We start from the raw sequence: 24,496 nt of genomic DNA on the forward strand, positions 1-24,496 counted from the left end.
TGTATTAAGTTAGCTGGAGACTGACAACGATCACATGATACTGATATTCCGTCATACATCTTAGCTAGTCAGATTTTGGTATAATAAGTACGAACTACAATGTATTAGCTTGCATTGAATGAGGCTGTGTCTTGCACAAATAGAAGACTCATGAACTCTACTTAAAACCTATGTCCAGCTCTCCTCAGATAGGGTAATTCTTAAATATTTATCCCAAAGTGACTAATTGGAATTCAAAGACTCAGGGCATAACATAAAAATTGGCTATAAATACGCGTAATTGATCTTTTTAAAGTTGGAAGCTGTGTCAGAAACACATCTAAAACTGTGTAAGTCTGTAAGTTTGGGAACCTGGGGAAAGTATTCAGAACAAAACTGCGGATCTGTAGATTTCTGAAAAAGTTTTACTCGGGGAGCGAAAATGTATTACAAAGTTGCTGAAAAGAGGCAAAAGTGTTGTCAATGTATAAATCTTTAATGTTGTTGATCCCCAGACTTGACCATCTTAAAAAGGCACTATCGACAAGCGAGGGAGGGAAAGCATGGTTAGCACTGAAGGGTGCAGGACTAGAAATAGTCTCCAAAACAAAATAGCGCTTAAACTGAATCCAAATACTAAATGAAGTTTTTACAGTTGGGTGTTTCATATAAGCGAAAGTAGATGAAGGAATGGGAGAGTCAATCAGAGCCCTAAGAGATACTGGTTTAGTTGTGTTTGCCTCCATAACCAGCTTTAATGGAGCAGGATCAAATGCTTCATATTGCAGCCAATATTTAAGAAATCTAATGTTGGTGGCCTAGTATAGTAAAACCTAAAGTTTGGTAGTGCTAATCCTCCTGACAATTTGGGTCTGTGCAAATAGGGTTTACGTAACTTGTGAGTCATTTGTATTCCCAAATGAAGTCTAAAATCTGATCTAATTGACACATTTATTCACAATTTAGATTATTTGTTCTTCTGTCATGTCTGTGAGGAACATTGAGCTGAAATTTCATTGACGTCCTCAACTGAGACTTGATCTAGAATATATTTCTCCTGATTGGTTCTAATATTTACAAAGTAGTTATTGAAACGTTCAACTACTTCATTCATCTTTTCCTTTTTTTACATTTCCATTCAATAAATATTGAGAGTAATCCCTCTTTGTACCATTGTTAATGATGCAATTTAGGATGCCCCTCTCAGCTCTCATTTTGTTTTTGTTCCTATCTAAAAATAGTAAAAATCTTTTTTACGTGTGTAACAGTCAGTGTTCTGCGTTGTGTATCTTCTTAGTGAGGCGCACACACCGGAGTTGAATCATGGGGATTTATTCACCTTTTTTTGGAAAAAAAACAAAAATAGGGCGTCACACACAGTCCACGGCAAACAGAATCCCTCTCCACAGCTCCGAGCGTCAGTGCTCACTGAATTCAATTATATATGTTTAAATGTGGAAATGGAAATAATAATAATAATAATGGTAAATAAAGCATAAAATAGTCTGAAATAAATTAATTAAATAAAACACAGTATATAAAATATATACTTCAGCAAATAACAATATATATTAAGAAAAAGGATCCTTAAAGGCCTACTGAAACCCACTACTACCGACCACGCAGTCTGATAGTTTATATATCAATGATGAAATCTTAACATTATAACACATGCCAATACGGCCGGGTTAACTTATAAAGTGACATTTTAAATTTGCCGCTAAACTTCCGGTTCGAAACGCCTCTGAGGATGACGTATGCGCGTGACGTAGACCGGCGAACACGGGTATGCCTTCCACATTGAAGCCAATACGAAAAAGCTCTGTTTTCATTTCATAATTCCACAGTATTCTGGACATCTGTGTTCGTGAATCTGTTGCAATCATGTTCATTGCATTATGGAGAAGGAAGCTGAGCAAGCAAAGAAGAAAGTTGTCGGTGCGAAATGGACGTATTTTTCAAACGTAGTCAGCAACAACAGTACACAGCCGGCGCTTCTTTGTTTACATTCCCGGAAGATGCAGTCAAGATGGAAGAACTCGGATAACAGAGACTCTAACCAGGAGGACTTTTGACTTCGATACACAGACGCCTGTAGAGAACTGGGACAACACAGACTCTTACCAGGATTACTTTGATTTGGATGACAAAGACGCAGACGTGCTACTGTGAGTATGCAGCTTTGGCTTCTAAACATTTGATCGCTTGACCGTATGTGCGCAACTTTTTTTTGCGTATGTACGTAACTTTTTAAAAATATATAAGCTTTATGAACCTTGGGTTAGGTGAACGGTCTTTTGGGCTGAGTGATTGTGTGTGTTGATCAGGTGTTTGAATTGTATTGGCGTGTTCTATGGAGCTAGGAGCTAGCAGAGGAGCTAGGAGCTAGCGTAACAAACACGCAGGTGTTTTTATGCAGGATTAATTTGTGGCATATTAAATATAAGCCTGGTTGTGTTGTGGCTAATAGAGTATATATATGTCTTGTGTTTATTTACTGTTGTAGTCATTCCCAGCTGAATATCAGGTACCGTGAGTATGCAGCCTTGGCTGCTAAACATTTGACAGCTTGACCGTATGTGCGCGTCACGTACGTAACTTTTTAAAAATATATAAGCTTTATGAACCTTGGGTTAGGTGAACGGTCCTTTGGGCTGAGTGATTGTGTGTGTTGATCAGGTGTTTGAATTGTATTGGCGTGTTCTATGGAGCTAGGAGCTAGCAGAGGAGCTAGGAGCTAGCGTAACAAACACGCAGGTGTTTTTATGCAGGATTAATTTGTGGCATATTAAATATAAGCCTGGTTGTGTTGTGGCTAATAGAGTATATATATGTCTTGTGTTTATTTACTGTTGTAGTCATTCCCAGCTGAATATCAGGTCACCCCCGGCTCTCACAGCATCTGAATAGCTTCAACTCCCCACTAGTCCTTCACTTGCACTTTACTCATCCACAAATCTTTCATCCTCGCTCAAATTAATGGGGAAATTGTCGCTTTCTCGGTCCGAATCTCTCTCACTTCATGCGGCCATCATTGTAAACAATAGGGAACTTTGCGTATATGTTCAACTGACTACGTCACGCTACTTCCGGTAGGGGCAAGCCTTTTTTTTATCAGATACCAAAAGTTGCAATCTTTATCGTCGTTGTTCTATACTAAATCCTTTCAGCAAAAATATGGCAATATCGCAAAATGATCAAGTATGACACATAGAATAGATCTGCTATCCCCGTTGAAATAAAAAAAAATCATTTCAGTAGGCCTTTAAATGTGCAGCAATACACCTCATCTTTCCCACCCACATCAATTATTTTTATATTTTTTATACAATAAACTATGCCAAAAAAACTCATAACAGACATACCTTTTTTTTTAGAAAAAAACAAAAACAGGGCGTCACACACAGTCCACGGCAAACAGAATCCCTCTCCACTAAAGAATAAAGAAAAAAATACACACTCATATTAATGCTACAGCGGCACACAAGATGTCCACACAGACACACAGCAGAGCCCCTGACCCGTGCACAAACTCATGAGACAGGAGACCCCGCAACAACTGCCGCTAGCAGTAAGCTAATCAAGCTAATCCACACATCCTTTAGCATACAAAAGTTAGTTTTTTTCAAAAATTCAACAACCATTCGGGAATTCAACACACGTGCACACCAACAAGTCACAAAACAGTGTGCATTCCCACAAAACACTTTTAAAAGCGACAACCAAAAAGTTTATAAAAAACAAAAGGAGAGAGCCATAAACGTGACTTACCAGCTCCGAGCGTCAGTGCTCACTGAAGGCGCTAGGGATGTGCGTATCGATCCTGTGGTATAGATATATCGATACTCACACGCTACTCATTTGGCATCACTTTTCTGAAAAAAGTATCGATATAAACCAAAAAACGGCGTGTGGGGGGTGCAAGCATCACTTTCAGATGTTTTTGATGACTTACTTAACTTACTATGTGCTGGGACACCCCTGTACCTGGCAGAGTATAGAGCTGGCCCAGTCACGTGACAGGAGACAGCGAATGAGCGTCGTCAACGTGCAACACACACACAGCCAGCCGACAGCGATGCAGCCAGGCATATCCAGTGTCAGGCATTGTTTATTTTATTTTTTTACTGAATATTTTTGTTGAAATTATTATCCTAAATTCAAATAATTTCCACACAGGGGAATTTACTGTTGGTTGAAAATTGCTTGAGTATTTAAAACAAGATAAGAAAGAGATGCAATTTGGAGAAGAATTTCTTCATCTTTGCATTACAGTTTTATTTTTTTCCAAGAAAATCTTGAAATATATCATTGAATGTGATTTTGGTTTTAATCTGTAACATGATTTCTTACATTTTGAAAACATTAGCCTATTTCATATTTCATTAATTGGTAATTATATCACAAACTTTAAAAAATAACTGCAGCTTCTTGCGATTCGGATTTGACAGTTAATTGGAAAGCCTTAATATCTAATTATTATTATATATAATATATAATTATTATTATATATAATATTGAATTTATTTTTCATATTTATGTTATTTATTTTAATTTTACTTTTATTATATATTGACCATAATACATGTGGTGAAAATGGTCTGTATTTGTCTTGTGATTTGTCTTAAATAATAATAGTAATAATATTTTTGACTGACAAAAACTGCCAATAAGAAATTAATGGTATCGGTATCGGTATCGATGAAAATGCAAGAAAAAGTATCGGTATCGTATCGAATCCTAAAAGTGTGGTATCGCCCATCCCTAACTGAAGCTGGTCACAAAGGTGCGACGCCAAATCACCCCCCAGGGAAACAAAAAGGTATGTAACGGAAAATAATAGAGTGGAACCTATTTACAATGAGAAACACTTTTGGGGAAGTTCACAACAAAAAATGATGTGAATAATTGACCAAAATTAAAATAAAATAAAATAAAATTTAGCTCGGCTACACGTGCTCGTAAGATGCTCGTTAGTTTGTTCTTATACGCTTCATACGTTTTTCCTGCCTTTGTTGATTTTTGTGTCATAAATATTCTATATAATGTCTTCTTTTTGTTACAAGCATTTTTCAATCCCTTTGTCGTCCATGGTTGATCGAAGATCGGTTGATCTTCTTTTACTTCTTACTTACTTGGTTGTTTCCATAGACAATGTTTGTCATAAAGCATCATGAAAATATTTTTTAAAAATACCATATGCTTCATCTACATCATTTTCACTGTACACATTATCACAACTTTGTTCTCTCAGATCATTCTTAAAAGCAATCTGTGGCAGTGCTCTGCCGTGGGTTCCCCTGACCACCACACACTGACACGCGAGCTCGGTATTCTGGAAACAACACTGTTGTATTGTCATAAATGTGAGAGCTGTTTGCTTTCCAGCAAAATGTATGTTCTTATTCCGTGTTTCTCTCTCTCTCTGGCTCCCACTCCAACTCTCTCCCCGTGTCTCGTTCCGGCTGCTGCTATAAGGCGACAGGTGATTAGATAACAAGGCCCGCCTGAGCCATCCACTCACCTGTCGCTGTCTTCAAGGCCGGTCCTTGCACACACCGTTCCGCGGCAGGCCCGCAGGCCACGCCCCCTCCACACAATCAAAGTGCCTTTTTGTCATCCATATTCCTCTTCCTGTCATTCCTATGCATTATAATTTTCGCCAACCTCTTATCTCCACCCACACCCAAAATAAATGCAGTGTCACAAATCAAAAAATAAATGACTCACATTTTCTATTTTATTACAGATACAATTGCTTGTATTCGGACAAGTGAATTCTCTGAAGTGAAAACCAGTGGTGGTCAACTAAGCTACGATGGCTGTTGCACAGCAAGCAGCGCGCATTATCTGAGTATACAAGGTGTCTATATATTCCTGCAAAAAGCACATATGAGCAACAAATCCAACAAAACAATGGAATAGATCCCTATACTTTATAAAAAAAAAAAAAGATTGGTTGACTTGTCCAGGGTGTACCCCGCCTACCGCCCGAATACTGCTGAGATAGGCTCCAGCACCCCCCCCCCCCCCCCCCCCCCCCCCCCCCCCCCGATACCCAGAGAAGAGACAAGCGGTATAACATGGATGGATAGATGGTTGAGTGATAAATAGCATTATTCGTCAGTGGAGTTCCCAGGCGTGTCGAACTATCGTGTGGTCCAGACATCATTCTACACGACAAAACAGATGAAAACTTGGAAAAGCATGGAGGTCTACAATTTATTTGTGTGTGACTGGGTCAAGGACATGGGTATCAAGACTTTCTTGGACAAATGTGCATCTCTATCCTCCTTCAAAACCACACTAAAAGAACACCTCCAGGCAGCCCTAAACTAACACCCTCCCTTCCACATAATACCTCTTCGGATTGTAAATAATCAAATGTAAATAATCAAATGTAGACACTTTTTCTTATACTTTCTGATCTCTCTCTCTATGTCCACTACTTGCTGTACATATCCTACCAAGTCAGTCCTACACTGTTTCGATGTGCATTTCTCTGATGATGCAATTGTTGATGCTGATTGTTGATGACTGAAGTGTTGATACCAACCAAACCTACCCCACCCCCCCTCCATATCCCACACCCGGGATTGTAAATAATGTAAATAATGTAAATAATTCAATGTATATACTCTGATGATTATCTTGTGTGATGACTGTTTTATGATGTTAGTATATATTTGATAGTATATATCTGTATCACGAATCAATTTAAGTGGACCCCGACTTAAACAAGTTGAAAAACGTATTCGGGTGTTACCATTTAGTGGTCAATTGTACGGAATATGTACTTCACTGAGCAATCTACTAATAAAAGTTTCAATCAATCAATCAATGTGGCATGGAAGGAGAATGCGTTACATCATTTATGGTACTTTGAGAGGTAATCATTGAAGTCGGAGATCACTGAAGGCCTAGGTGGGAAACGCACCATCTTGAGTCAGCGAAGATTTTTTTAAAGGCGCTTTTGTGGTACGGATGCTGTATCCAGTGATTAGGCGCTGTAGAAGTGCGGTATGGTGCGATAGCATAGTTTGTCCAACAAGGGGCGCTGTCGGCGGTTAAAAGTAGCTGGTGTTTTCCTGTAAGCCTCTCTCTCTCTCTCTCTCTCTCTCTCTCTCTCTCTCTCTCTCTCTCTCTCTGTCTCTCTCTCTCTCTCTCTCTCTCTCTCTCTCTCTCTCTCTCTCTCTCTCTCTCTCTCTCTCTCTCTCTCTCTCTATCTCTCTCTCTCTCTATCTCCCTCTCTCTCTATCTCTGGTCTTTAGATATGGCGTCCTTGCAGTGGCTTCATTCCCCGCCGAGCTTGGCACAACAATTGACGGCAACTAGGTGGTAACCGGACGGCACCTCTCTTTTCTCCAACGTTGCCTCTCTCCTTTTATTATTGTTATTTTTTTATAAAGGAGAACATTTGTGTGTCGCAGGCACTGGCGGACATTGCGCACTCTTTACGGGAACAGATAGCTGCTGCTGTTGTTGTGGTGATGCACCAACAAGCCTCGGCTGGCACGCATCGAGACTATCATCCGGGAAGGATTGCTAGTTTGTCACAAGGCGAAGGTAATGGTGCTGATGTCTACAAAGACCATGGATGGGCACCAGCCCTCCTGAAATAACCCCCCCCCCCACCCCCATCTTACTCTGCTGGCTGGACGCCCTTTTTTTTGTTTGTTGCTAAATCCAATTCAGGAGCTCATCTTCACCTCTCCCGTCCAACTCCAAACATCAAGCCTGCTTTAGAGACGGGTAAGACGTGTTTCCTTTAGACTTTTTGTTTCTCCGTGACAGTGAATTGTTCAAATGCCATTTCAATTTTAAAGTAGTAGGCTGGGCAACACAACATTCCCTTGGGTTGTACAGTAAATTGTTGTTTTTAATCTAAATAGCATGCCCCTTAAACAATATATTCCTTAGATGTATGTTAACTAATCTTCCTTTTATTGTCTAAATGCATTTCCTCTTTAATGTCCTGCTTTGAAATGACATAATGGTGACTAAAATACTGTGTTTTGCTGAGAACAAGTACAAAGATGGCCCACACTAAACAGAAACACCCTCCCTATCAGGCCCAGCGGCCATCAGCCAAGCTCCCACAGGAAAGATGAGTTTATTTAAAAGAGTGAGGAGGAGGAAGATTGTGTTGATGCTCAGGGAAAAAAAGCTGCATGACTGCATGCCAGGCCAAAGAGAAAACACATGATTTGAGTACTGTTATTGAGTATTAAGAAAATAAAAACCTACCGTGATTTCCGTGCTATATAAGCCGCAGATATACACTACCGTTCAAAAGTTTGGGGTCACCCAAACAATTTTGTGGAATAGCCTTCATTTCTAAGAACAAGAATAGACTGTCGAGTTTCAGATGAAAGTTCTCTTTTTCTGGCCATTTTGAGCGTTTAATTGACCCCACAAATGTGATGCTCCAGAAACTCAATCTGCTCAAAGGAAGGTCAGTTTTGTAACTTCTGTAACAAGCTAAACTGTTTTCAGATGTGTGAACATGATTGCACAAGGGTTTTCTAATCATCAATTAGCCTTCTGAGCCAATGAGCAAACACATTGTACCATTAGAACACTGGAGTGATAGTTGCTGGAAATGGGCCTCTATACACCTATGTAGATATTGCACCAAAAACCAGACATTTGCAGCTAGAATAGTCATTTACCACATTAGCAATGTATAGAGTGTATTTCTTTAAAGTTAAGAATAGTTTAAAGTTATCCTCATTGAAAAGTACAGTGCTTTTCCTTCAAAAATAAGGACATTTCAATGTGACCCCAAACTTTTGAACGGTAGTGTATACCGGTACAAAATATTTAGTTTATTTCCAAACGGTGTCTGTAACACGGCAGCAAAACAGCTTACCAGACGAAACAGAAGTCATCATCATGGACCCACTAGCTGCGGAAACTAACTCTCCAATCAGCCAAACAGACTCAATAACTCCACGGTAACGTTCTGGTGAATTTACGATACTGAACCAATCATCGGCGGTCACTCGAAGCGAGTATGACGATCCTCCTGGTAGGGGCGTATCCCTTTATGGAGGATGCCTGTGCGTGACTTTGTTTAACGTGGGGAGACTGGTGCACAGACCGTCACCACACGATCCTTGACAAATCCGGGTCAGGGTCCAGTGGCATGGAGTCCAAGACGACTGGAGACCCTTTTCTGCTGCAGCCTTCATCCGCCATCCCAGCCGTTGTGACGCTCCATAGGGTTAGCAATCATCCTCCGCCTGTTCTACCGTTGAGGTCTTGGGTTGTTATTTCCCCATAACTGAGCCCGCATGGATGTGGGGGTGCCTTCTTCCGCCATCGCAGCCGTTGTGGTAGTTCTTACATCTACCGTCTTCCGCCTTCACCGCCGTTGAGGTCTTCACCGTATTCCTGGCTCGGGGGAAGTCAGTTACTAGGCCTTTGCCAAAGGCCACCTGGGGTAACAGTAGTAAAGGGGTTAACCTCCTAGTGCCCCAAGAGCCCATAGAGGAGCCTCCACTGCCGGATGCACTTTACTGTCATGCCCAGGACAAACTGAAACAATACAATAAGAATGCTAGTTTAAGTTAATAATACTAACACAGACACTTGTAAACGTGTAATGATAACGACGCTAGCTTGATTACATAATGATGGCACGCACAGTTATGCATGAAAGCATTCCTACAAACATCGTGCATTTAGTAAGTATGAATTGGTTTAGTTATGTTGTAAAACTTACAAATGAAGAATCTTTTCAAGCAGAGACGCTGTAGACAAGTACTTCCGGCTCAAGAGACGAAATAAGAAGTACATTTAAATTTTGGATAACATCCTTCTTCTTTACAAAGTGACATTTCCAACTGTTGTCGTTTTTTGCAGGTATTCATGAACACGGACAACATTGCGATTTCTTCAAAAACTTTTATAAACCTCCAATGTAGCGTACTCGTGCCCTAAATTTGTCCTTTGTAGGTTTGAATAAAAAGACACTCATCATTCTGTATTGTACAGACCCCTAGATCACTGTGAGTGACAGGAAGAAAAGCTCCTAACTTTCTTGGGAAGATGATTGGGTGAAGAAGAAATGTATACATTTCTAACTTCTGTATATAAGACAACTTTAGCATTTCCTCACAGAATAAGGTTGAGGGTTCCAATCTCCACCAGGCATCTCTGTGTGGAGATTGCATGTTCTTCCCTTTAACCTTCATACTCCAAAAATATGCATGTAAAGTTAATTGGAGACAGTTCTGAATGCTTGTTTGTCTATATGTACCCTGTGATTGACTAAAGACCATTCCAGTGTGTACCCTGCCTCTCCCCTGAAATCAGGTGGTTTAGGCTCCAGCTCCAGTGACCCTATTTAAGACAAGCGGTATGGAAAAATAATGTTTGAATAGGAATACCACATTCCTATTCAGAGAAAATAGACTGGTGAATTGAGTGAGGTTCCTCATGTGCATGCACATTTAGTACGTCAATAACTCTGTAATCAATACCACCTTGGCATTTCCAGTTAAAGCTGACCATTTTTTAAAAATCTTTGTAAAGGCAAATAGTTTGGAACGTTTCTTGTATTTTGTAAGATTTTGGATGCGGTGTATGCATGTTTTAAGTGTTTTGTAACTGTTGTAAATGATGGTCTATTACAGGGGTCGGCAACCCGCGGCTCCGGAGCCGCAAGCGGCTCTTTGACCACTCTGATGCGGCTCAACTGCATACTTGCCGACCCCCCCATTATCCCAGGAGATTTATGGATCTCGGTGCCTCTCCTAGATAACTCCCAGGGAAAATATAATCCTATTTTCACTCTAATTACTAAATTAAGGGCGTGCCCTAATTGAACTGCAGTAATTGTCCTCTATAGCATTTACAAACAGCGTGCCAGCGTGCCACATGTTGTATGTAGATTGTACTTGCACACGTAGGAGACAGCAAAGCATACTTAGTCATCAGCCACACAGCTTACACTGACGGTAGCCGTATAAAACAACTTTAACACTGCTACGTTACAAATATGCGCCACACTGTGAACCCACACCAAAAAAGAATGACAAACACATTTCTGGAGAACATCCCACCGTAACACAACATAAACACAACACAACCAATACCCAGAATCCCATGCAGCCCTAACTCTTCCGGTCTAGATTATACAGCCCCCCCCTACCACCAAACCCCCCCACACATAACCCCCCCCCCCACCCCCCCTCCGTGCGTCGGTTGAGCGGAAGAGTTAGTGCTGCATGGGATTCTGGGTATTTGTTGTGTTGTGTTTATGTTGTGTTACAGTGCAGATGTTCTCCAGAAATGTGTTTGTCATTCTTTTTTGGTGTGGATTCAAAGTGTGGTGCATATTTGTAACGTAACAGTGTTAAAGTTGTTTTATACGGTACGGCTACCGTCAGTGTAAGCTGTGTGGCTGCTGACCTAGTACGCCTTGCTGTCACCAACGTGAGCAAGTTGAAGCTGCATTCTACATGTGGTCGAGCAGGTACACTATTAGGGCAGACTGCAGAGGGCGCCAAAGCAGTGCCATCTCGCTCTGATGGTCTGGAGCAGACCTGGGAATTCTGCGGCGGCCCGCGTGAGGCCAATTATAAATTACAAAATACATTTTAAAAAGTATCTATTTCGAGTGTGCAATACAACGGTGCTGCTTTTGTTTTGAAAAGCGTTATTTGTATTACTTCCGTGTGGACGTATGCTCGTGCGCGCAGCGGCAATCACAAATACAAAATTCACGAGTGGCAATCACAAAATAAATTTAAAAAAACATCTTTGTCGTGCGTGCAATACAACTGTGCTGCTTTTATTTTGAAAAGTGTTATATGTGTGTATGTCCTGTGAGGGAAGGCGCACAGCGACAAGTGATGCCCGGTTATCCCCGAGACGCTAAAAAGAGAAAAGTTGATGACGAATGGCGTGTTTTCAACAAGACATGGACTGCCAAGTAAAGGTAAAGCCGTGTGCTCAATTTGTGGTACACACGTTGTTGTGTTTAAAGAATATAGTGTAACGACCTGCTGAAGTAGATGTTGTCTTCTTGAGTTGTGTAAATGAGGAGTGAGGAGACGTGCGTGTGGAAGGAACGAGATATGTTGAGCTGTGTTAGTATAGCTTGCTCAAGAAAAGTTTAAAAAGAGCATCAGACTTGGTGTGCACTTCTTCTGGACGCTACAATTGGTGGCAGAAGTAAAACTGCGCATACTGCGCTGCTTGTGTGCTACGTGAGGAGCTTGCCGCAAAAAGAGAGAGAGAGAGAGAGAGAGAGAGAGGCAGCGTTTACAGGTGCAGCCACGCTGCTTGCCACGGGGGAATTCCGCCCTCAATGAAGACTCCCAGGTTTGATGGCAAGGCGAACTGGGAGGCATTTCATCCCACTTATGACACCAATTGTAGCGTCCAGAAGAAGTGCACACCAAGTCTGATGCTCTTTTTAAACTTTTATTGAGCAAGCTATACTAACACAGCTCAACTTATCTCGTTCTTTCCAAAAGGAAAACCAATCCTCACTCCTCATTTCCGCAACAGCAACGCTTCTTCCTTCTTCGCCAATCACCTTACAAGCGTGCTACGTTCACAACAAAGAGGATGCAGGATGAAGTGACAGAAATGGACATTTTTGTATTGTATTACACATCAGGAAGTGTTGTGTAAGAAAGTGTTAAAAATAAAACCATCAAAAGCCATCTGCTTTTGTATAAAGATAAGTTAGGTTAAATGAAAATATTATTATCTTTCTTACGGTATATCAAAAATAATTTGTGCAAAATTTAATTGAAATATTGTCGGTGTGGCCCTCCAGCAGTGCTCGGGTTGCTCATGCGGCCCCCGGTAAAAATTAATTGCCCACCCCTGGACTCTGGAGTCTCCCGGAAATAGTGAGAGAGTTGGCAAGTATGACGCTATCAAGCGCCATTCATTCCAAACTCGCGGGCCGCACTGACATCAAATTTCCATGTTAGAGTGCGTGCCGGTGCGTGTGTCTGAGACCCCTGGTTAAAATAGCAAAAAGCAATTTAAGCTTTGTATGCGGTGTTTTCCATTTTAAAATTAAATTTTTTTTTTGTGGCTCCCATTATTTTCTTTTTTTTATGAAACTTGCCAAAATGGCTCTTTGAGTGGTAAAGGTTGCCGACCCCTGGTCTATTAGAACAACATAAATCAAAATGAGTGATGCCCCAGTGTGGAGGCCTAACGTTGTTAAGGTTTTTATAAGTTGACGGTTGACAGTCTGATGTGGACAACATTAGCGTGTCCAGCATGTTCTGTATGCGGTACTAAAATAACTACCACCCACTGACACCACTGTCATAAGGACAACCATGTAAATTGTTTCCAAATAGATCAATTAAAACATCAGCTTTGTGGAAATATAGTTGACAATAAGATTTTTTTCTAGGTTTGTCATGCTATAATCTAGAAACGAAACTGAGACAATTAGTTGCCTTCTGGTAAAGAGAGGCTTGAAGTGTGACACTCATTCAATTTAAACTGTATTGAGCCAAAACTAAGATGCTATTTTCTCCATAGAAAACATTCTGAAAATAACATACAGTATATACTAGAGATGCGCGGTTTGCGGACACAACTGCATAGTCCGCGGATAATCCGCGGGTCGGGCGGATGCATTACGAAAAAAATAGATTTTAAATAGATTCGGGCGGGTGGCGGTTGAACCAATTCCGAAAATAAAAATACATAGTTAAATGTTACCCACATACGAAAAACGAGCAGCACTCTTTGAAACAGGCAATTATTCATCAGGCACTGCTGCAGCTGTCACGACAAATTTCTTCCCCCCTACAAACCCCCCCCCGCCCCCCCATTTACTTCCGGGGCTGCGTCCAATAAAGTCACAAAGTTGCCGGGGGTCCTTAACCCGCACGCCACTGTCCTGTTTCGCGCCTGTACAGAAAAAAACAATAATCGATTTCTTCAGATTCCAGCAGCTGTCAAAGACGAAGTATCCTTCCAGCGACGGGCAGTCAAAGCCGAAGTGCTATCGATCGCTGTCAATGACGTAAGAGGAAACATGAACACGGAAGTAAATGGGGGGGGGGGAGGTTTTTGTAGGGAGAAGAAATTGTGGTCGGGGGTGGGCGTAGTTGGGCCGGGGTCGTGTTTGGGGGCGATGTTAAGGGCGTGGTTAAGAGGGGAATATATTTAAGCTAGAATTCACCAACTCAAGTATTTCATATATATATATATATATAGATTAATTAATTAATTAATTAATTAATTTATTTATTTATTTTATTATACATATAAATAAAATAAATACTTGAATTTCAGTGTTCTTGAGGCTATCCAGTAGATGGCAGTATTGTCCTGTTTAAGAGTGTCACAACATTGCTGTTTACGGCAGACGAACTGCTTTACGGTAGACGAAAACGTGACTGCTGTTGTTGTGTGTTGTTACCGCGCTGGGAGGACGTTAATTAAACTGCCTAACAATAAACCCACATAAGAAACCAAGAACTCACCCTCGATCATTCTACAGTTATAACGTGATTGGGCAGGCACGCTGTTAATATTGTGGGAAAGCGGACGTGAAAACAGACTGTCGCCGCTGTCCCCACTCAGGTCCGCATTGAGCTGGAGGGGGCGTGGCCTACAGCTCCGGCTGAATTCCGGGAGTTTATCGGGAGAACATTTCTGCCGGGAGGTTATCGGGAGAGGCGCTGAATACCGTGAGTCTCCCGGTAAAACCGGGAGGGTTGGCAAGTATGCTCTAATGCGTGGCCAAAAGATATTAATGCGTGGCACGCATTGAATGTCTCTGCTGCATTGGATCAGTCTTCTTTCTTTAACAGGAATGCCTTGCATCGTCTATATTAAATTAGATGTATAACAACGGGTGGGTGGCTGGTGGCGGGCGGTTGTGGTTTTGATAAAATGTTAGTTCGGGTGGATGACGACTTTTGTGATGCGGTTGCGGATGAAATAATTGCCTATCTGCGCATCTCTAGTATATACTGTGTTGAGATGTATCCATGAAAACTTGACAGGTAACAAGCACCCAACAACTTCTCCCCAAGTAACTGTCAGAGTTTTTCTTCCTGTCACCCACACCTACACCAGCGGTTTGGTCGCCGTGACAGAGATCTTGAAAAACGTGTCTGAAGGGCTTTTAGCATGTTAGCAAAGTAATGATTAGGTTGTCGGTTCCATATTAGCACTAGTGTAGTAACCAGACCGACAAAAAGTAGCTACCAATGCCTCAGTTCAGTGCTACATGAATGCAGACTCAGCCACCTGCAACAAGTGTTTGATTAAAGTTAAAAGTTAAAGTACCAAAGATTGTCACACACACACGAGGTGTGGCGAAATTATTCTCTGCATTTGACCCATCACCCTTGATCATGGTGATATTGCGCAAGTAACGTCTTGTAAGTAAGATACAGTCCCCACAAAAACACACACAGCCTGATGTCCTATAAAAACTTTATTGCCGACCTTTATCCATGAGAGCATTTGTATTGTAAATTGTGAGGTGTGTGTGTTAAAATCAAGCTTGTTTTTACAAATGATGACAGATGTTAACAAAAGCATGTATTGTCTGTGTGACTATGTAAATGAGGTGTGGTTGTATTGTATATTAAGTATGTGTCCATGAAAGGGCATTTTATGACTTTTTTCTTAATACTTGTGTATGATTTTATTGTCATAATTTTATTGCATGATTTTTGTATCCCTTTAATTTAGGTAGCCAGGGACTGCAGATGGAAATTAGCTATTTAGCTATAATCTGGTACAGAACATATCTGTCTTTGAGCTTAATGTTTCTGTACATTGTCCCTTCAAAAAAAGACTAAACTAAACTAACAATCAAACAAACTGAAGTACTCTGGTCTAACACCGCAGCAGCGCAACACTTGCTCATTATGTACCAATCACGGTCACAGGCATTCTCAAGCACAAGCAGGACGTGGTTTTTTTTCAAATTCTTTTGTTTTTTATCGCTGCGATAACTATTTGTTGTAAATTTTGTTTCTTATTGTTGACTGTATTGGTTAGTTATTTCATTCATATGATTGAAGTATTCACATTACTATTCTGTTCAAATTGCATGTCGCAAAATTCTGAAAACTTATAAATCTATTGTTTTTAAACAAAATGTTTGCACCAGTTCAGGCATCGTTTAAGTATCGTTTGGCACAAGTTATTGGTTAAAATGTAAGCGATACCCATGCATGGTTATTATACAAATTTAAAAATGATGGTGATTAATTGTTACCAACTAGTTGTTATTTCACTGATACAGTATTGGAAACAGGACTTCTGTTTTTTTATTTGTCTTAAAATAGTTTTTCCACAATCTGGTCTTAAAGTAAAAGTGGGTTCACTTTATGTATGTTAGATAGATAGATAGATAGATAGATAGATAGATAGTACTTCCATCTATCCATCTATGTTACCTATGTATTTTCATTTATTCCAGTTTTAACCCATAGGTCATAATTATTTTTTGCACATAAGCCCATATACCATATACTGTTTGGCCAAAACTATTGCAATACCTAACTTAAAACTTAACTCTTCATCTTAACAATATATTTTGATCAATCATATGCTTATATTATACGCATGTTTATGTATTGTAACAGTTCTAACGTTCTAAGTAAAAATGTACCTGTTAATGTAGTCTCCCACCAAAACAGAGATTTCTCAGTTCCAACATCAGTGACTTCTGACCTAACAATTGTTTTTTTGGGTAAATGGAGGGAAAAAAATCCCTGACCTGTTCCAAAATCTTGTAGAACGTCTTCCCAGAATAGTGAAAGCTGCATATAAAGGAGACCAACTACATATTATATTTAATTCTACTCTCCTTTAGTGTCATAGGCGGGTGACCTAATACTATTTATTGCACATGCAGCACATATTGACTCACTTTAATAATAGATGTCAATACTATTTTGGCCCCAGGTTTTGTTTGGAATCTACTTACATGCCAAACTTATACATTATTCAGCACCATGGTATGCATGAAGCCGAGCCATTTCCAACACGGTTAAAACTGACTTTTTACAAGAAAGCTTTCTAAACATGTTTTGCTTTCCACTTCCACTCACTGTGCCAGCAATTCTTTCTCAACTTATTTGGAATGGAAAGACAGAAAGAGAGATTTTGTATAGGGAGATAAATATAAACATTACGCCTCAGCAGAGTTCAGCTCAGTTCAATAACAAACCGTGTTTCGTGTTCTCACACTTCATCTCGACCGGGAATCACGCCAGCCCATGGCGCTAACGAAGTGTGCGTCTATCACTGCACTCCTTCCGCCTACACGTTAGAACAGAACAGAGGGCGTCCAGACTTGGACTCCCTTTTATTTGGCAGTGAGTAACCAACCACAATAGAACGAGATGAGTCAAGAGGAGTGGTAGACTGAAAGTTGCGAGTACCAGGAGGTAGGAGGTGCTACAACCCAGCACAAGTTAGGGGTTGTTTAAAAGCCGTTCTTACCATTTGTGACACTTTTTTTACTTTACATTACAACCTCTGAAGTCAAACACTATTGTCAACTTTTCGGGTTAATTTTTCCTGTAAGAAATCACATACAGTAAATAAAAAATCCTCCATTCCTGGGAACGACCTTTAGCCATCTTAAAAGTTGAATCACCTGGAAATGTTTTACGTAACATCACAGCATCTATAACATTGAAAAAATAAGTTGACAGTATATCGTAAAAAAAATTTTTTAATGACCACTTGTGCTTTGGTGTGTTGCTTCACATAAAGACAGCTCACTTTCCATTCTTCTGTTATTATTGTTGTTGTAGGGTTGCGCGATATTGACGATATATGATACAGTATAGATAATATAAATTTGGCCGACGGTAGAGCTTTTAATGCAACGGTGATAGCGCATGTTGATGACACATTCTAGCTGTGTCTCGCAAATTAGACAGCAATAAGCGAACAGACGCATCCTCAACACAATGTAGTTTCCTAGCTAGCGAGCTGGCAGCTAACTTCCCTCCAAAATGCAGCTTCTAAGTCAGCGATTCTCTCCTCCATGGTGAGAAATAAACCATTTTTAACAATTGACATTATCAATGGAAGTTGAGGAATAGCTAACATGCTACACTACACACTCAGTACGTGTGTATGCACCAAATTAGTCCGATTTCTCAAATAGTTTAGCTTTAAATAAACCTCCTACAACCCATGGAAACACCTTAATCCGATCGTGTTCGGTTTTTGAAAAGTCGGACTAACAAACCTAAGTTATGCGATTGGAAACCAGATCTCTCGAGGGGTTGTGTGCGGCTGGAGAGGACCCTTCGTATCGCGTATGCGCCACTCTCAACGTGCGTGATGCAACCCGGAAGCAAATTCTATTTTATAAAAACGTAGCAGCTATTGTAATAAATAGGAGACTCTTCATGTGCTTCACTAATTAAAAGAACATATAGAAGTGCATCGATGGTAGTAAAAAGGAAACAGAGATTTATTTAAGAAGGTAGCTAAGGAAATGTAAAATAATTAATTAGTTCAGTCTCCCGAGCAAAATACGAATGAGATGAAAGATAATGAAGCAGGTATATTGAAACTAATAATAAAGCGTACACAAACCTCTTCACGCTGCATTTGTGCAAGCAAATTCATTAACTTTCCGCATAACAGGCAAGATAGTCCAAAACAATAGCAACATTCCCCTGGATATCAGTCGGGGCATGAACTGTCTTTTCCTCCGGATTTAAAACTCCTTCCATCAATCCACAGAGACTTTTGAATGAACTTTCAGACATTCAAAAGTGTTGTTGCCATGATTTTCGTCCAAAAATTCCTTTGAAAAAAACTCCCCCGCCGCATGGACACTTGGACTTCACATGTAGGTGTGAAATTACAAAAAAAACGAACTATTTGAGAAATCAGACTAATTTAGTGCATGGAAACGTAGTGACTGTAGGAGGATATGCTAACCGCTAATCAATAGTAACAATACCAAGTAAAGTATCAGTATATGGTTGATATTGCAGTGGTTAGATTAATATATATCAATATTGTTACACCTCCATACTGTGTTGTGTCTGATTATAATTGTGATTAAAAATGTAATCATGAAGTCATTAAAAAAAAAAGTCAAGTATCAGTATTGGTCATACTGCCGCTGAAATTACATGGTATTGGATAAATACCCAAATTTGTAGTCTTAAATAATGTAAACTATCCAAACAACAAAGGAACAAGTGTTCATTACATTTTAACATAAGTGTAGATAAAACAAAGTTACAACAGAAAGTAACCAGTTATTAACAGTAAATTAGCAACTAGATTAAAAAAGAGTTTTGAGAATGCAATGTGTTACCGCGTACGTCAGAAGCCAAATTAGGAGCCATAATCCATTTAAATACCAAAAAATATATTGTGCTATATATCGGTATCACAGGAGGCTGCAATCTATAACACGATACAGATTTTTGTCCCATCCAATAGACAACAGTTAAGTCTTATTTTCAGTTCAGTGGTCACAAAAAAAGTGAAACTCTTGTGGAATGAATGCTTTTGATCCTCACTGAGCTGAGGTTTTGCTAGCCATGCTTTAGTGTTGCGTCACACATTGACACAAATAATTATGATAGTTGTGTTGATTTCTGTCTTACTATTAAACTATTATGAACACAATCTGAGCACAAATCCATCCATCCATCCATTTTCTACCGCTTATTCCCTTCGGGGTCGTGGGGGGCGCTGATGTCAATAGCATTCTTTTTAGTTCCATTCACTTTCTTTTTGAAGTTTGGGGAGTGTTTGCTGTTAATCTCAGAAATTCCTTAGAAAAAGGGGCGTTGGAGACCTTAAGTTCTATAATGATAGCAGTTTATCTGGTGAGGTTATATGAACATACTTTCGGTGGGCCGTTCTGATAACAAACCCTGTTTTTTCTCAGCCTGGTTGACATTCAAACATAGATCCACTCAAAATTCGATTTAACACATTCGTTGGGGTCCATAAGATCGCAATCGCGTTATTCCCGAGCGAGCATTCTATAGAAGGTTTTTTGTTCCTTTTTTTTTTCAAAATAATATGATCACGATTTATGTGGTGAAAACAGAGGGGGGTTTGCAGACTTACAAAAGCATAGTGGTTTAAGTTTGTGAATTCCTATCTTGTTGACAGTGAACAGTAGCGTGACGCTGTCTTTAAATTGCTTGAATCTTTCTCTGCGTTGTGCTTCGTTCTTGCGTGAGTGTTGACACTGCATAATCCTGTCTCGTCGCAGTTGTACGGATGCAGTTTTTCGAAGGGGATACGCGTCAATGGTACGCTTCAGAAACGACTACAAAAAGGTCTGTTTACTTTTTGATGTACGCAGACAGGCGAACAAAAAAAAGGGCCCAGCTAAGCCGAACACGGACGGCATCTTGAAAGCGTACAAACATTTGTCGTATCTGCTTTACGTGACTGCCGTCAAACGGCTGGGGTTGATGAAGAGAAAGATGATGTTTGGTGGAGCGCCTACGTGACGTGATGGTGGATTGTGCTCCCTCGTCACAGAATGGTGCGGGCACTATCCACCAGTAGGTCGATACAGTGTTGATAGTCAATAATTTGGTGAAAAACAACGCAGTTGACTCTGGCGGAAAAAAAACGGGCCAAAATTTAGAATCCATGGTACGACCGCATTTTATAGAACATTGCTTTATATTGGACTGCGTTATATTGAACTTTACCTGTAACTTTGTTTGTCTTCTAAATTCATATAAAAATAGTATATTTTAAGGGATGTACATTATTTTACTCTTGTTTTTGTCACTGGATCCAGTACTTTGTAGTCATGTTTATTTTGTCATTGAAAAAAATATCATTGCTCCCTTAAACTCAACAAATAACCTCCTTGGTTGGAGGTAATAAAGGCTGTAAACGCTACATTTTTGAGGAAGTGTACAATGGGTTTCACTTTTTTGTTAGTCACACAAAGACGCATTTACTCTCCCCATTTCTATCCTTTTGTGTGCGGAACAAAACAAAGCCAGAAGCAGGATGTGAGCACATTTCCGGTTGAACGTTGTGGACTTCCTTCTCCTCCTCCCCCCTGCTGTAGGAACACGCATGGCTTTGCCACGCAATCAAGTAATGACCAACAGCTTGGTTAAGGATTAGAAAAGTGTAGGTTTTGGTATAGTGTCCAGTGTTTCCCATAAACTGCCAAGATACCTGTGGCGGTGGGGGCGTGGTTATTGGCGTGGCTATGGGCGTGGTCACCATGACATCATCGAGTAATTTGCATAATTTACTACAATGATTTGATTTTCTCTAAAAAGGCTCAAAAAATGTATACTTACTAATTAATAATAACAGTTTTGTTTTAAACGTCCATCCATCCATCCATCCATCCATCAATTTTACAATATAATTACAACACTTTATGTACATATTTATATACAGATTTGAACAATAAGTTATTCACTGAAATATATGTATTAATTGTGGTTCTTACAAAAAATATATCTTATAAAATATAAAAGCTAAAATGTCTCAAAGCTCTGCCCCTTTAATTAGTGCATACTAAATAATTTAACTTTAGCCTACTACTACAACCATATTATTTACCAGCAACATAAAGTGAAACAGAGGCAGAGGTGTCCTGCCACAGTCAGTAACAAATAAACACAAAACAGTATTGGTGGTAGATAGACACAGAGCTTCATCAAACATCTGATCCACTGAACAAAGAGCTCCAAAAATCTTGAACTTTAGACTGCCATCAGTTTTACTCCCTACAGTTAACCATGTGTTTCCTACTGCTTGCAGACTTTGCACCCTTTGTTATATACACATGTTGTGTTTCTAATATAAATACATTTAATAAAGTGAAATACAAAAAAGGCAACAAGAGAAGTATCCTACACTTGTCTTTTGTAAAGTAAATCTGAACAGCCGATATGGGCATCTACATCAACTATATGATTTGCCTGAGAAGCTGGAGAGGACAAAAAAAAAAAAAAAAATTTAATATTTTTATATTATCATATTTTATTTTATTTTTTTATTCGTCGCGGACGTAATTCTTTTGTGGCGGGCCGCCACAAATAAATGAATGTGTGGGAAACCCTGGTGTCGGCTATTCGAAAAATGTTGCTTTGCTAGCTGGTGGGGTAGAGGACACGGTAGGGCTTGGTGATTCTATGATCGTGATCGCGATTAATTTGAGTTCGATCACGGTGATCAGCTGTCAGCATATTTCCTCGATCAAACATGGCGGAACTGTCTGTTAGAAGTTACAGCAAAAGTAAATGGCAGGGAAGCAACAATGCTTGGTATAATCCTGCACGGAACAATGCACCTTTATTGACCGTGATCCTGTGTGTGTTTGTGAATGCGTGTACGTTTGCGTATGTTTTTCTTAAAGTGTTTGTATCCGTGTATGTGTGCGACCTCCTGTTCCACCGCGCGAAAATCAGGCTCGTCACGACGTATATAATGTTCAATCAGCGGTGTGCCTCTTCTCCTTACACAGCTCGGAAGTGCAGCCCAGAATAACAAAATGAAGAAATATGACTAACGCGAGCATAGAAGTTGAAACAACATTCAAAAGGAGCAGCGGCTTTAATGACAGGCTTTACTTTCACTATCTGCTGCAGCGCACCAGTAATCCAGCCCTGAATGCGGACTTGCAGGCACTGACAGGTGTCTTTATTAGTCTCGACTGGGAGAATAAACTAATTTATTCAGAATAAGGCATTTTTATATGTAAACATTTTTAAATCAGACTTATTGTTTATGCATCTGCAAAGATTCCACTCCTCTGATATACAATGTACTAAAAACCTCTTTGAACTTTGTGTTCAAATATTTTTTTAGTTTGTGGATAAAAAAAACATTTTGTTCCTGAAATAATCAACACACTTGTTTTTATGTGGTGGTACACATTAATTTAAAATCCCTCAAATTCAAATGGCACCTTAATGTAATTGTATTCAATATATGTTACAGTATTTGAGTTTGAAAAAAAACTCTACAATTTGGGTCACCAATTGCCGTTTACCAAAGCACTCGTGAGAAGCACTGATGTATATGAGTAATCTAAGAATACAAATAATAATTTACCATTTGAAAGTGTTGTTTAGTAAATGTTAACTTGCAGTAAAAGTCTTGTAGTATTTAGTACACCACTGACACTTTGTGTAGTGCAGAATACACTTTTCGATGACAAGCAAAATAACAAAAGAACTTTGAGAGGAAAAAAAGTTGTTTTTACTCTCACAAAATGTACCGAAAAATAAGCAAAACCATGGCCCTTAGACTGACCGGAGTGTGGGTTAGCTGTACCGTTGCACCTCTAGGTCAACAGGTTACTTCAGACCTGTTGCCCTGACCTCCCACCTCATGAAGACCATGGAGCGGATAATCGTCAGCCACCTACGCGCACAAACAGTGTCAGCAATGGACCACTTGCATTTTGCTTACTGTCAAGGCATCGGGGGGGATGATGCCATCATCTACCTGCTGCATCGGGCCATCAACCACCTGGAGATTGCAGGAAGTGTGGTGAGAGTCATGTTCTTTGACTTCTCCAGTGCTTTCAACACCATCCAGGCGGCCTTGCTGCGGGTAAAACTGACCATCACCTGACTGCATGGATTATTATTTACCTCATCGACAGGCCGCAGTACGTGAGGCTGCGTGACTGTTCTTTAGATGTTGTAGTTTGCAGCACAGGGCCAAGGGATGGTGCTCTCCCCTTACACGTTCACGATCTATACCTCAGACTTCAGGCATGACTCCAACTATTGCCATCTGCAGAAGTTCTCAGACGACTCCGCAGTGGTGGGATGTGTGTCTGATGGGAGTGAGCAGAAATACCGAGAAGTCATCTCAGGCTTCGTTGACTGATGTGCACGTAATCACCTGCGCTTTTAAACACCAGTAAAGCAAAAGAGCTTGTGATTGACTTCCGGCGGTCAGCTCCACCACCCACACCGGTGAACATCCAGGGATCAGATATAGAAATAGTGGACTAATTTAAATACCTGGGTATTGACCTCAACAATGAACTGGACTGGACTCACAATTTAAATGCTGTGTACAAAAAGGGTCAAAGTCGCCTACACCTCTATAGGAGACTGAGGTTCTTCGGGCTGTGCGGGTCACTGCTGCGCACCTTTTACGACACTGTGGTGGCTTTTGCGGTGTTCTAGACCGTCATTTGCTGGGGTGGAGGCAGCATGGTCATAGACAAGAACAGACTTAAACTGATCAAGAGGATTGACTCTGTCCTCGGCTGCCCACTAGACAGCATTGAGGAGGTGGCTGACAGAAGAATGCTGACCAAGTTCCATCCATTTTCTACCGCTTATTCCCTTTGGGGTCGCGGGGGGCGCTGGAGCCTATCTCAGCTACAATCGGGCGGCAGGCGGGGTACACCCTGGACAAGTCGCCACCTCATCACAGGGCCTGACCAAGTTGATATCCATAATGTCCAATCCTTCTCATCCCATGTACGGCACTGTGGAGGCTCTGAGTAGCTCCTTCAGCATTAGACTGTTACATCCACAGTGCAATAAGGAGC

The 24,496-nt window shown here is 40.4% G+C and overlaps 1 protein-coding gene across 3 annotated transcripts in view; it reads left to right on the forward strand.

Annotated features, from left to right (window-relative positions):
- The first annotated feature begins 7,213 nt into the window (after positions 1-7,213).
- rnf144aa (ring finger protein 144aa) overlaps positions 7,214-24,496 on the forward strand; it is a 90,890-nt gene continuing 73,607 nt past the window's right edge. Inside the window, exons 1-2 of one of the 3 annotated variants that reach the window (XM_062041582.1) lie at positions 7,214-7,314; positions 7,410-7,731. The gene's annotated coding sequence lies outside the window, so the exon portion shown is untranslated. Of the gene's footprint in view, positions 7,732-24,496 lie in introns of all 3 variants that reach the window. The other 2 variants (XM_062041581.1, XM_062041583.1) reach the window with 2 other exon arrangements.

Source organism: Entelurus aequoreus, linkage group LG03, assembly GCF_033978785.1.
Source record: "Entelurus aequoreus isolate RoL-2023_Sb linkage group LG03, RoL_Eaeq_v1.1, whole genome shotgun sequence".
NCBI lineage: Eukaryota > Metazoa > Chordata > Actinopteri > Syngnathiformes > Syngnathidae > Entelurus > Entelurus aequoreus.